Source organism: Muscardinus avellanarius (genome assembly GCF_963383645.1).
Source record: "Muscardinus avellanarius genome assembly, chromosome: 15".
Taxonomy (NCBI): Eukaryota; Metazoa; Chordata; class Mammalia; order Rodentia; family Gliridae; genus Muscardinus; species Muscardinus avellanarius.
In genome coordinates this window covers 35,949,582-35,963,459 of record NC_137801.1, presented here as the reverse complement: position 1 = coordinate 35,963,459, position 13,878 = coordinate 35,949,582, and positions in this window count along the sequence as shown.

Sequence of the window (13,878 nt, the reverse complement as noted above, 5' to 3'; positions counted from 1 at the left end):
GACATGCATTTAAACTTTAAATGAAGCCAATGATGGAGGCATAAGGTAAAGTTCCATGTTCCCAAAGCTGTCCATACTTTATCAACACAGTTCTTATTACTCTGTATTTTAAAAGCCTACATTATAAACCCCTGAGGCTTTGTTTATAGCTGGAAGAGTGCTGAGCACATACCAAGCATTCAATAAATATTTCCTAAATAAATACTGCTTTAATTCCCCATAGAATTATAAGCCTCATGAAAGCAAGGATTTCAAATGTCTCATTCACCAGTTTTCCACTGTACTTAGCACAGGGTGTGATCTATGGACACTGATCCTATCTATTTAGTAAAATATCTATGACCAGGAATCACAAAAAATGTATGTGGCCTATCTAAGCCTAATCTGAGCTCCATTATAGCATGCACAAATGAACCATTCACAAACATTCACAATTAGCCGGGCATGGTGGCACACGCTTGTAATCCCAGCATTTGGGAGGTTGAGACAGGAGAATTCATTTGTAGACAACCTCAGCTACTTAGTGAGGCCCTTGGCAAATCTGTAAGACCCTATTTCAAAATAAAGAATAAAAAATAGAGCTGGGGGTGTAGCCCAAAGTAGAATGTCCTGGGTTCCAATCTAGTACCAAAAAAAAAAAAAAAAAAAATCAGGCTGGAGTGTAGCTTGAAGGTAGAATGCCTCTGGGTTTATCTGCCTTTATCCTAACCTTTGTTTCCCTAGTATCTAAATAACCCATATTAGACTCTAAATATTGAGAAATCATTATTTGTGCCACAAACATGTCTATAAAAATCATAACTGGAGAGTACTAAAGAAATAAGATGAACGCCAAGAGGTACTAAAAGCAGTCAAAAAGTGCCAGACGTGGTGGCGCACGCTTATAATCCCAACTCTTGGGAGGCTGAGACAGGAGAATCGCACAGGTTCAAAGCTAGCCTCAGCTACTGAATGAGGCTCTCAGCAATTCAGTGAGACCTTATTTCCATATAAAGTATAAAATAGGTCTGGGAGTATATCCTGGAGGTAGAAAAGCCCCTGGGTTCCACCCCCAGTACTACCAAAAAAAAAAAAAAAGGCAGTCAAAAGCTATGTTTCAACTAAATTGAAAACAGGATATCCGTCAAAGTTTTTGAAAAAACAAACTTCCCACTCACTCATTAATAGAAGTCAGTCATGATACTTTTCTGGAACAATGGCTCAAAGAAAAATGCAAGTAAATTATTTCATTTGCTCTGAGGTTCATTTAAGGATTAACACATAACTGCCACTTAAATATTACCATAGGATAATCACTTCAAAATCAGTATGCAGCTGGGCATGGGTGGCACACACTTTTAATCCCAGCATTTAGGAGACTAAGACAGGAGGACTGTGGTTCACAGCCTGCTTCACCTACTTAGTGAGGTCCATTGCAACAAAATGAGACCCTGTTCCAAAATAAAGAATAAAAAATAGGGCTGAAGGTGTATCTCAAAGGTAGAATGCCCCTGGGGTTAAAAAACAAACAAACAAACAAAAAACACCAAAAAGCAGTATGCAGCCAGGCCTGTAATCCCAGTACTTGGGAGGCTGAGACAGGAGGATTAAAGGTTTGCTGTCAGCCTCGGCAACTTGTGAGGCCCTCCACAACTTAGTGAGACCCTGTTTCAAAATAAAAATAAAATAGGGCTCGGGTGTAGCTCAGAGGTAGAATGCCCCTTGGTTCTATCCCCAGTACCACAAAAAATAAAAAATAAAAAATCAGTATGCAAAAGTAAAAATGGTTTAAGGAAATATCTGATACACATATTCAATAGCACTGCTTTAAAATAGGAAATCACTTCAACTTTAGGAAATTGTTAAGTCAGTCAGAAAAAAAAATACAGTCTCTGGAGAAAAGAAAAAGAAACAAAACATTGGGGTGGGGGGACAGTCCTGAGGATTGAACCCAGGGTTTGTACAGGCTAAGGCATCCACTGGACAAAATGGGGCCAGTTTGAGAATCAAATAATGGATCATAACCCATTGAAAAAATAGGAAACTTGAGTCTACATAAATATAAACCAATAAGCCTGGTGTGGATGCTGCATGCTTGTAATCCAAAGATCTGATGAGAAACAAAATATTTATATAGTTTCAAAGCACCTCCATTAATACATTTATTAACTACAGAGTTAAAATGTAATTTTATAGTGGAGAATCTGGGCAGAGGTAAATGTAATTTTGTAGTGGAGAAGCTGGCAGACAATCCCTTAATGATCAAGACAAACAGCATTAGTAGTAAGAGAAACAAAATCATGTGCCACCCGATAGCAAGGACACAAGCACAGCTTCCATTGTGTGCTATTTCTGCTCAAGATGCAAACCTTTGAATACTTAGGAGGAAACAAAAAAAATTTAGGGAGATACTACAAAACACTGGCCTATAATGTTTTCAAGGTCATGAAACCCACAGAAAGACTACACAATTATTAAAGACTGAGATTAAAGAGACATGACCACTGAATATTACATGTAATTCTAAAGTGGATTCTTTTGCTTTTAAGGAAAAAAAGTGAGAGTGAAAGCTGGGCGTGATGGCGCAAGCTTGTAATACCAGTACTTGGGAGGCTGAGACAGGAGGATTGCAGGTTCATGGCCAGCCTCAGCAACTTAGGCCCTCTGCAACTTAGACCTGGTTTCAAAAAAGAAAGAATAAAAAACAGGGCTGGGAGTGTAACTCAGAAGTACAATGCCCCTAGGTTCAATCCCCAGCACCACACAAAAAAGAGGTTATATTAAGATAATTAGTGTAACTAAAATGGGTCTTAAGATAGCTGAATCTATATTTATTTCCCAATTTTGTTGTAGTATGATTATATAGCTGGCTGTCCTTGTTTATTGGAAATAAATACAAAAATGTTACAGGGTGACAGATCATCAGCTCAGCAACTTCATTCTCACAGTTATGCATGCAAAGAAAACAGTCCTTCTTCTCACTGCCTCTGGTATAAGCAAATGTGTCTATAGAGGCCAGGACATTAAAGAATGGGAGCTGAGGGTAAGATAAGGACCAAGGCCCCGACACACCACTTAGTGACTGCACAGACTATATGGAATGCAAGCCCAGAGTGGCAAGATCACATCACTTTTTCAACAGAAACTAAGAACCCAGACTTTTATGTAAAATTTCCCAATTTTTAAAACACTCAAAAGAGCCAATCAAAACATGTCTGTCAGCTAAGTTTGAACCACAGCTGCCTCTGGCCCAGAGACATGTTTCTCAAACTAAGACCTAGGGATAAAAGGAAGCCACATGACATATACAGGGAACATATTCTTGAAGCCACAGTTTTGTCCCAAGGGTTTGCCCTGGAATTTCATAGGAGAAGGGGACAGTTTCCTTAGTTTCCTTCCTTTCTTTCCTTCCTTCTTTTTCTTCGTGTGTGTGTGTGTGTGTGTGTGTGTGTGTGTTTGTGTGTGTGTCTGTGTGCATGGCACTGGGACTGAGACCTAGGAACAAACCTCTGAGTTACGCCCCAAGCTCTACTGTTTATTCTGACAGTCTCACAAGTTTCTGAAACTGGCCTCGAACTTACAATCCTCCTGCTATCTCAGACTCCCAAGATTGAGATTACAGGCATGTGCCACCATGCTCAACTTCACTTTTTTAAAATGCTATACTGCCGGGCGTGGTGGCACACGCTCGTAATCCCCGCACTTGGGAGGTGGAGAGAGGAGGATTGCGCAGGTTCGAAGCCAGCCCCGCTGGCTTAGGAGACCCTGTATCCAAATAAAAAAATATAAAAATAGGTCTGGGAGTGTAGCCCGGAGAAGGGTTTCCAGGAACCCCAGTACCACCAAAAATAAAAAGAATAAAAATAAAAATGCTATATTATTCTAGGCATGGTGGCGCACGCTTGTAATCCAAACGCTTGGGAGGCGGAGACAGGAGGATTGCACGTAGGTTCGAAGCCAGCCATGCTGGCTTAAGAAACCCTGTTTCCAAATTTAAAAAAAAGTAAAAAAAAAAAAAAAAAAAAAAAAAAAAAAAAAGCTATATTATGGTGTATAGTGCAAAGTTCATATAATTTTTTGAGACTGAATTTAAAAATAATGTTAAGCTTACAGAAAAACAGCAATAACAAGCACAGTGGTGAGCGTGGTAGTGCACATTTGTAATCCCAGTACTAAAATCAGGCATTCCATTTAATTTTCATGTCTCTTCAGTCTCCTTGTGTGTGTCAGAGTGAGGGGTGCTGAGTATTGAGCCAAGGGGTGCCCTACTGCTAAGCCTCACCCCCAGCCCTTTTTATCTTTTATTTTGAAACAGAATCTCATTAAATTGCTGAACCTGCAATCCTTCCTGGTCTCAGCCTACCAAATACTGGTATTATAAGCATGTACCAAGACACTCAGAACCTTAGTCTCCTTTGATCTGAAACACTTTCACAGCCTCTTTTTTTTTATATTAACATTAAAAAATATAGCTCCCTAGCCGGGCATGGTAGCTCACAACTTGTAATCCCAGCATTTGGGAGGCTGAGACAGGAGGATTGCACAGGTCAAAGACAGCCTCAGCTACTTAGTGAGGCTCTTTGCAACTCAGTGAGACCCTGTTTCAAAATAAAGAATAAAAAATAGGGCTGGGGGTATCGCTCGGAGGTAGAATGTACCCTGGGTTCCATTCCCAGTACCGCAAAAAAAAAAAAAAAAGTTCAGGATATATATATCCCTGAACTTTAAAAGAAAAATAAGATAGTTTTTATTTTTTTATTCAGAGTTCAGTTTCCCCATAATGCATTCATATCTGGAAAACAGTAACTTAAGTGATGCATCCTCGTAGCAGCTCATCCAGAGCACACCATGTCCACTGGTGATAATTCCTTTGATAATACACTCAAGGTACTTTCTGATTTCTTCACTGTATAGAGTTACTATTTTTCCCCTTGCAAGTAATAAGCAAAAAATGGAAACAAATTAAAAACCATGAATCTTGGTCCTTATCAAATACCCTCCTAGATTCAGCACTTTTTGATGAGTCCTATTTAAATCAACTATTATGTTTGCAAAATAATCATATGGATTATCTTTATAAATAATCACAAATTTTAAAGTTAAATATTCTTCAACTTTGGGCTATATTCCCAGATCTCTGAGGTAAAAGTGGTCAGTGTCCTCTTTAGAAGCACTTTAATGCAACAGTTTAAGTGACTAGAATAATCAGGGGCAGCTTTTTGGGGGTGGGGAGAAAAAATTGTGTGTGTGTACAGTCTACACACACCTGAGCCATGCCTTAAAGATCGGATGTATTTTAAATAGTAAGTATATGGAGAACAGATCAAGACACAATTACATCAGAAAGGATAACATGGTAAATCTTTCAAATCAAAGAATCATTCAGCAAAAATAAATATATCCTATTCTATCAGTTTTATAAAACTACATTTTAACATACTGTTATGTGCCTGAATTATACTGACTAGAACTCTAGGTATATCTTTTGCTCTTATTATTCTACATTCTAACCATAATATTCAATTTCTTAAGACTTCAAAGACACCACACAATTCATTATAATTTCTTTTGATTTCTTATTTACACTTTCATGTATTGGGTGAACCTTTCTACCCTCTCTCTCAAAGATAGGAATTAGCAACTAAAAATGTTTTTTCCCCCTGGGACCCATAGAAAGAAAGAAATTCATACTTTATTCTAAGGCAAACATATGTAACGGAAATGAACTGTCTGCTGGGCAAGGTGGCACAACTCCAGTACTTGGGAGGCTGAGAGAGAGGATGGTAGGTAGAATGCCCCTAGGTTCAATCCACAAAACCACCCCCCCAAAAAAAAAAGTTTCATAAATCATTTTTATGTGAAGCACTGATTTTTTTGTGTTTGTTTTATTTTCTTTTCTCCTCCTTATTCTTTTCAATGTTGGTATTGACCATTAATAAACTGAAAAACTGCCGGGCATGGTGGTGCACGCTTGTAATCCCCGTGATTGGGAGGTGGAGACAGGAGGATCAAGGCCAGCCATGCTGGCTTAAGAGACCCTGTTTCCAAAAATAAAATAGGTCTGGGAGTGTAGCCCAGAGGTAGAAGGGCTTCCAGGAATCCCAGTACCACCCTCCCCCCACAAAAAAAACCCCAAAAAAACTGAAAAACATTGCCCTAAAACCTATCATAAGAATTCTTTATCAGATTTTCAACAAAGTTGAGACTTTTTACTCATTTCAGATTAAATTAGAAAAATAAGAACTAATTTTAAAAATAACTTTAAAATCCTTGAGATTGTATTACAGCTTTTTGGTCTTCAAATGTCATTTCCTTTATAATGTGTGAAAATGCCCGCTATACATTATTCCCCCCCTAGATTTTTTACTGGATCATGAAACCTCTACTGTGTAATTTCAGAGACATGAGAGTTTCAGCCTTTGACAGGCTTATCATTCAGAAAATTATTAGGGAAATAAGTTACAATAATTTTAAGATTTATAACAAGGACTTCTACCTTATGTAACTATAAAAACACATTCTAACCTACGTGCCTTAGCAATGTGTCTATCAAGTGTTCAAGGGTGAAAACCTTTGGCTGGGAATGAAGGGAAATGGGTAAGAGAGGTTTTTTTTAAGAAAGGAAACAATATTTGAGTTGGGATTTGAAGGGTAGTGAGAAGTCACAGGGATTGAAAAGTTGAAAAGTATCAACCAAACTTAGAGAATAAGAAACAGGTCATTTTGGCCAAACGTGTTAAGACAGCAGAGGGCTAGAGAATAGGGCTAAGGTGTGAATTTATTTTTTATTCATTAGGCAATGAGGCATGATCTGAGAGGGCGAATGGCACAATCTAAGAACAGCTTTAGAAAGATTCATCTGAAGGCCTTGTACAAAATAAACTGGACATGTGGAGATTCTTGAAGTATGCAATAATCCACACACGGAGTAAGTATTTGAACTATGATGGTGGAAAAGAAAAACAAAAGATAAAAAAGGTGACAAGAATTGACAAGTACAGAAGATAATTGAATGTGGTAGGCAAAAGTGGCAAGGAATCAAACATGGTTCTGAAATTTCAAGGCTGGGTGATACAGCATTTTGTGTAAAACAAAGGCATGCAACAATATATATAATTTCAGTGTGGCATTTGTAAAATAGATAACCACCTAACATGCCTCTCCATGACTACAAACACCACTGCATTTAGTCTTAATTGCTATCAGATATCTAAACACTCAATAACCAAGGGAAGTTTGAATTTTAAGTTTTTTCCTTTGCAAGCAGAAAAGTTGATGTTTTGTCAACAGAATGATTCTAGAAAAGCTGATTATTTAAGGGAATCCTATGGTAGATCATTTTGTAAGAAAGAAAGCTGAAGCTGGGCACGGTGGCTGAGACCAGAGGATCGCAGTTTGCGGACAGCTTCAGCTACTTAGTGAGGCCCTCTGCAACTTAGTGAGATCCGGTTTCAAACTAAAGAATAAAAAATAGGGCAGGGGATGTAGCTTGGAGGTTGAATGTCCTTGGGTTCCATCCCCAGACCTAAAAAAAGAAAAAAAGAAAAGAAAAAAAAAAAAAGAAAATAGAAATAAAAATAAAGCTGATTTGGAAGAAGATTCAGGATTTAAATATTCAGATTTCCTTTTATACTTTTGTGTGCGATGTAATTACACATCACAATGAAATTCAAAGTAATACAAACATGCATGTATATACTTATCACTTGCTATATTTCCCTCTATTGGGTATGTTAGATTTAATGAATTAGTGTATTATAAAGACTTAGTAAAGATGAAGGCAAAAATGCACCCCATCAGAAAAACCTACTACGTTCAAGTAAAAAATAAAATGGTTAGAATTCAATGAAAAAAGCCCACAAATTATATTCATAGTATGATGTTAATTATTAAATACCTAGGCATTAAAAAAGACTAATAGCAAATATACCAACATGTAATATCATTTGCGTACAGACAGGCTAGAGGAAAGATCATTTATCTTTTCTTTTCTGTATTTTTTTCGTTATTTTAAAATAACATGGGAGCCAGGCATGGTAGTGCACACTTGTAATACCAGCATTTGGGAGGCTAAGATCACGATTCACGGCCAGCCTCAGCTACTACTTAGTGAAGCCCTTTGCAACTCAGAGAGACCAAGACCATGTTTCAAAATAAATAATAAAAAAATAGGGCTGGGGGTGCAGCTGATAGGTAGAATGTCCCTGGGATCCATCCTCAGTACCGCAAATAAATAATAAATAAACAAATAACATGGGAGCCAGGTATGGTGGCACATGCCTGCAATCATAGCACTCTGGAAGCTGACAGGAGGATCGAGATTCAAGGTCAGCTGTGGCAACTCAGTGAGGTCCTCAGCAACTTAGTGAGACCCTGTTTTAAAAGAAAAAAGTAAAATAGAGCTGGGGGGTATAATTCAGAGGTTGATCATCCCTGAGTTACAAAAAAAAAATGCAAGTCCCACAAATAGTCCTTCAAAAAATAAAACGTTATTCAAACAGCCTATTTATTTATTTATTTATTTGCAGGTCTGGGGATGGAACCCTCCGAGCCACACCCCTTGCCCTCGTTTATTCTTTAATTTGAAACAGGGTCTCACTGTATTGCAGAGGGCCTCACTAAGTAGCTGAGGCTGTCCACGAACCACGATCCTCCCAGTCTCAGCCTCCCGAATGCTGGGATTACAAGCGTGCGCCACCACACCCGGCTTCAAATAGCCTTTTTTTTTTTAAATCACATACTCTGTGGACGTGTAACATTTATAACAGAGCAATAATTACTCTCCCAAGATTAGTATGTACATTAAATGAGGTAAACATGCTTTGTAAGCTATAAAGAAATATGTGAAATTAAGTCATAATAATCTAATATAGCGAGAACAAGATAATATAACAACACCCAGCTTCATCTATTTTAAAATCAATGTTTTCTTATATTAAAGTTTTACATGTTATAGAAATGGACTCCCACATGTAAAAGAAAAAGACCTTGTAATAATATTCCCTGTAATTTGGACTATCAATTTTTCCCCCCTGTGGTGCTGGAGATTGAACCCAGGGGCTTTCACCTCTGAGCTATACTCCCAGCCCAATTTCTTCTTTACTTTGAAACAGGGTCTCACGAAGCTGTGGAGGACCTCATGCAATAACTGAAGCTAGCTATAAACTTGGATCCTCTTAAGTACTAGGATAACAAGCGTGCGCCACCACACCCAGTTTATTTCAATATTTTAAAATGCCAGGCTCTGGCCAGGCGTGGTGGCGCACGCTTGTAATCCCAGAATATGGGAGGCTGAGACAGCCTCAGCTACTTAGTGTGGCCCTCTGCAACCCAGTGAGACCCTGTTTCAAATAAAGAATAAAATAAAATAGATCTGGGGGTATAGCTCGGAGGTAAAATGCCCCGGGTTTCATCCCCAGTACAAGAAAGAAAGAAAGAAAGAAAGAAAGAAAGAAAGAAAGAAAGAAAGAAAGAAAGAAGGAAAGGGAGGGAAAAAAAGCCAGACTCTGAAGAGATAAATCTATCAATCTTCAATGTTCTCTCAGAAATTGCTTGCTTAATACATAGTATGGCATTCTAAATAATGTTTCTTCCCTTTACTCTCATTTCTGGTATTTTATACTTATGCTTAATAAATGTCTCTAGATACCTATTAAAACCAGGCAATAAGTTCCTAAAGGGTAAGAGGCGCACATCTTACTTGTCCTTTCTTTAAGAACAACCAAGCACAGTGTGGGTCCAGTGTCAGCTGGTGGTGGTGGTTTTATACATATACTTTTATTAGGTATACTGTAATTAGATACCATACTGAGGTATAGTGACAAAACACACACACACACACACACAACTCTTAGAGCACCTCTCTCCAGGTTATACCACCCTTTCTCCCTTTCCCCATATATGTCTTTGAAATTGGAATTCGAAACTATATATATGTGGTTGTTGTTTTCAGTAGGGGTCTTGCTATGTTACCCAGGTTGGCTTCAAATTTGCAATCCTCACCACTCAGTCTCACCAGGAGCTAGAATTATAGGTGTGGGTCACAGTGCCTGGCTCCATATACAGTAATAACCCACATACATGTTCTAGCTAGATCACATGATAGATACTGTACTAAAATTTCAGAGATACTGCTCAAATCATGTTATATAACTTAACACTATGTTGAGCTCATCAAAGCAACCAATAAGAAATTAAAAGTTAAATAGCTCCCTAAATAATGTTATACATGAGAAATATTTCATGTGAATAAATACTTAAAGTATATCTAACACTAGATTTATATTATAAAATCAGCTAGGCATACCCCTATAGTCCTAGTACTTGGGAGGCTAAGACAGGAGGATCACTTCAAAACAAAAAATACGGGCTAAGGGTACAGCTTGAAGGTAGATTGCCTGTGGGTTCAATCTCCAGTATCAATCAATCAATAAAGCAAGCAGCTAGATGCAGTGGTACATGCTAATATCCCAGCCTCTAGAGGGGCTGAGGCAGGAGGATGGCTTAAACCCAAGAACTCAAGGCCAACTCTGGGCAGCACAGCAAGATCCTGTCTCAAAACAAACAAACACGGAAAAATTATATGCTGCATTGTTCCTCTAAGAATGCAAGACTATATACATGAAGAGAAATTATAGTTCTAATATTGGGATATTTAAAAAATTACATTCTGCCGGGCGTGGTGGCGCACACTTGTAATCCCCATGCTTGGGAGGCGGAGACAGGAGGATCGCGCAGGTTCGAAGCCAGCCACGCTGGCTTAAGAGACCCTGTTTCCAAAAAAATAAAAAAGTATAAAATAGGTCTGGGAATGTAGTCCAGAGGTAGAAGGGCTTCCAGGAACCCCAGTACCACCACCAAAAAAAAAAAAAAACATTCTTAAAATATTTCATAAACTGAAGTATAATGCTACTATTTATTCATATTTCTACCTTGCATCCAAAATTTTGTTTCTTTTTATTGGGGAGGGGCTGGGGAATGAACCTCTAAGCTATACCCCCAGCACGTGTGTGTGTGTGTGTGTGTGTGTGTGTGTATGTGTGTGTGTGTGTGTGGTACTGGGGTTGGAACCCAGGGGCTTTTCTACCTCTGGACTATACTCCCAGACCTATTTTATACTTTATTTGGAAACAGGGTCTCACTAAGTTGCTGAGACCCTCACTAAGTAGCTGAGGCTGGCTTTGAACTTGTGTGGTCTTCCTGTCTCATTCTCCCAAGCTCTGGGATTACAAGCGTGCACCACCACGCCTGGCCCCCCAGCACTTCTTATTTTTTATTTCAAAACAGGGTCTCACTAAGTTGCTGAGGCTGGCCGGGAATTCTTAGCCTTCCATGTACTGAGATTACAGGTGTGAAACACTACACCCAGCTCCAAAATTTTGTGTCTTACATATACCAACCTTACGGTTTCACTTATTACAATTTTTCTTGGAAAAAAAAGTTTTTAATTTTGTATTTTTTTAACTTTTGAGACAGAAAAAAAGTTAACATGTTTAGATATATGTTTTCTTTAAAGTACAAACACTAACTTCTAGGCTAATTCCAAGATAAGTCTTAAAATTAAAACCTATACTATCACAAGAGATGCTAGAAAGACTAAACAGGATATATACTGAACCCCTGCCTTATGAAAATCAGTAAGAGAAGCTCTAACTGGTAGTTTTCCACTTTTATATATAGTCGTGAAATTTAAAACACATACATGTAGACATGTTAGGGTGTGTATGTATTATGATTTAGAGGCAACACATTACAATAGGGGTGTGGTGGTCCACGCCTGTAATCCCAGTATTTGGAAGACTGAGACAGGAAGGTTATAGCTTCGAAGCCAATCTTGGCAACTTAGCAAGACCCTGTTTCAAGAGTGAAGAAAAATAAATAAATAAAAAGGGTTGGGGGATGTAGCTCAGAGATAGAATGCCCTTGGGTTTCATCCTCAATTTTTTAAAAAAAAGAGAAAGTAAAAAGGAATTTGGAGCCGGGCGGGATGGTGCATGCTTGTAATCCCAGCATTTAGGAGGCTGAGACAGGAGGATGAGGGTTCAAGGTTAGCCTCAGCTACTACTTAGTGAGGCCCTTTGCAACTCAGTGAGACCCTGTTTCAAAATAAAGAATATAAAAATAGGTCTGGGGGTATAGCTCGGAGGTCGAATGCCCCTGGGTTCCATCCCCAGTACCAAAAAAAAAAAAAAAAAAAAAGAGGAATTTGGGATCAATTGTTTCTAAAGTGCTGCCTTTTAAAGTTACCATAATTTGTGAACTAAAATATAGTATAGTTAGTGGAAATTCCAGACTACAAGCACTTGCCAGTCAGGTTGCCTAAATTCTGAAAAGATGAAAAGTATCTTTCATTTGTTTTTATGTTTTTTTAAAAAAGTAACACAGCAGGGCATTGTGTCCCACACTTGTAATCCCAGCATTCGGCAGGCTAAGACTGGATGATCGCAATTTGCAGACAGCGTCAGCTACTTAGTGAGGCCCTCCGTAACTTAGTGAAAGCCTGTTTCAAAATAAAAAATAAAAAATAAGGCAGGGGGTGTAGCTCGGAGGTCGAATGCCCCTGGGTTTCATTGCCAGACCCGCCAAAAAAAAAAAAAAAAAAAAAAGCAATACAATATTTAACTTCAATGTGGCCATTATAAAATGGCCAATCACCTAACATTCCTCTCTGATTTCAAATCTTATTAGACATCTTACAAAATGCTTATTAATGCCATGTTTTCTTATCTAAACACTCAACCAAGGACACAGTCTGAATTTGAATTTTCTTGGCTTACATGATTCACCATAGGATTCACTTAAATAATAAACTTTTCTACAATCATTGTTTTTAAAGCACTCAACTTTTCTACTTATAAAAATGTAGTTTTCTCATAAAATTTCAAGAACCCATCTACTATGTGAAAGGAGATACACACATACACTTCCTTGAGAATAAATAAATGCTTTCAATACTTTACCCCAGAAGAATTTCACAAGTTTTGAATTCATTTTGGTTAAAACAAAATAAAAAAGTTTTTAAACATCTCCTATTGTACAAGTGCTTGGCTTTATATTAATGGCTCTCTTGATGATAAAATAAAGATCAATGTAACTCAAAGCTCCAGGCTAATGAACTGCAGGGAACAGAAACAAGCAATTTGGCAAGAGCTGAGCCCAAGAGCTCTCCTTAAAGGCTACCAGTAAAACACACCAGCACCACTCCTCCCCCACTCTCAGCCCTTTAAGGTTTCAATTAAGATGGGGCCTAGATTTACTCTTACAAGGGGGACAGAAAGAGAAAGCAGAGCTCCTGAGAAGTATCTTCATCCGGAGCAGCTCCAGCAATACCAGCAGGAACCATTTCCTTCCCTCTCTCTGACATAGGTTCCTCTCTTTAGATAGGCATAACTCCCCTGGTTCTCCACTAACACCCTATCTAAAGAAAAGTCTCATCAAATACCACCCCAAAGGATGCCATCAAATAAATTTTAAAAAATTAGGGTCTGCTATAATGCTATATAAAAATGGGATTTATTTTCCCAAGTGCAACTTATTTTCATCTTTCAGTTTCTTGTGGGTAGTTATTTAACACGGCACATACAATGTCTCAAAATAAATGCAAGTGCTCCAACTAGTGAGACTCAAAACACTAAAGGTAAAGTTTCCCCCAGGCCCTCCAAATTCCTCAGAACCAACAGGAGAGAAGTACAGATGAGTAGAGACCCAATCATTTCCACAGACGGAGGAGCCAACACCATATAAAGGTTTATCAGAGCCCCAAAACATGTCCCAAAAGACCCCTGAATTCTGCCCTAGTATCTGATCACCCCCATAGAATAAGTCTTTCAGTCCAATATGAATTGCTGAATAAACTCAGGCTTGAGGCTAAAAAGGAACCAACTGAAAAGCTGATGCCTC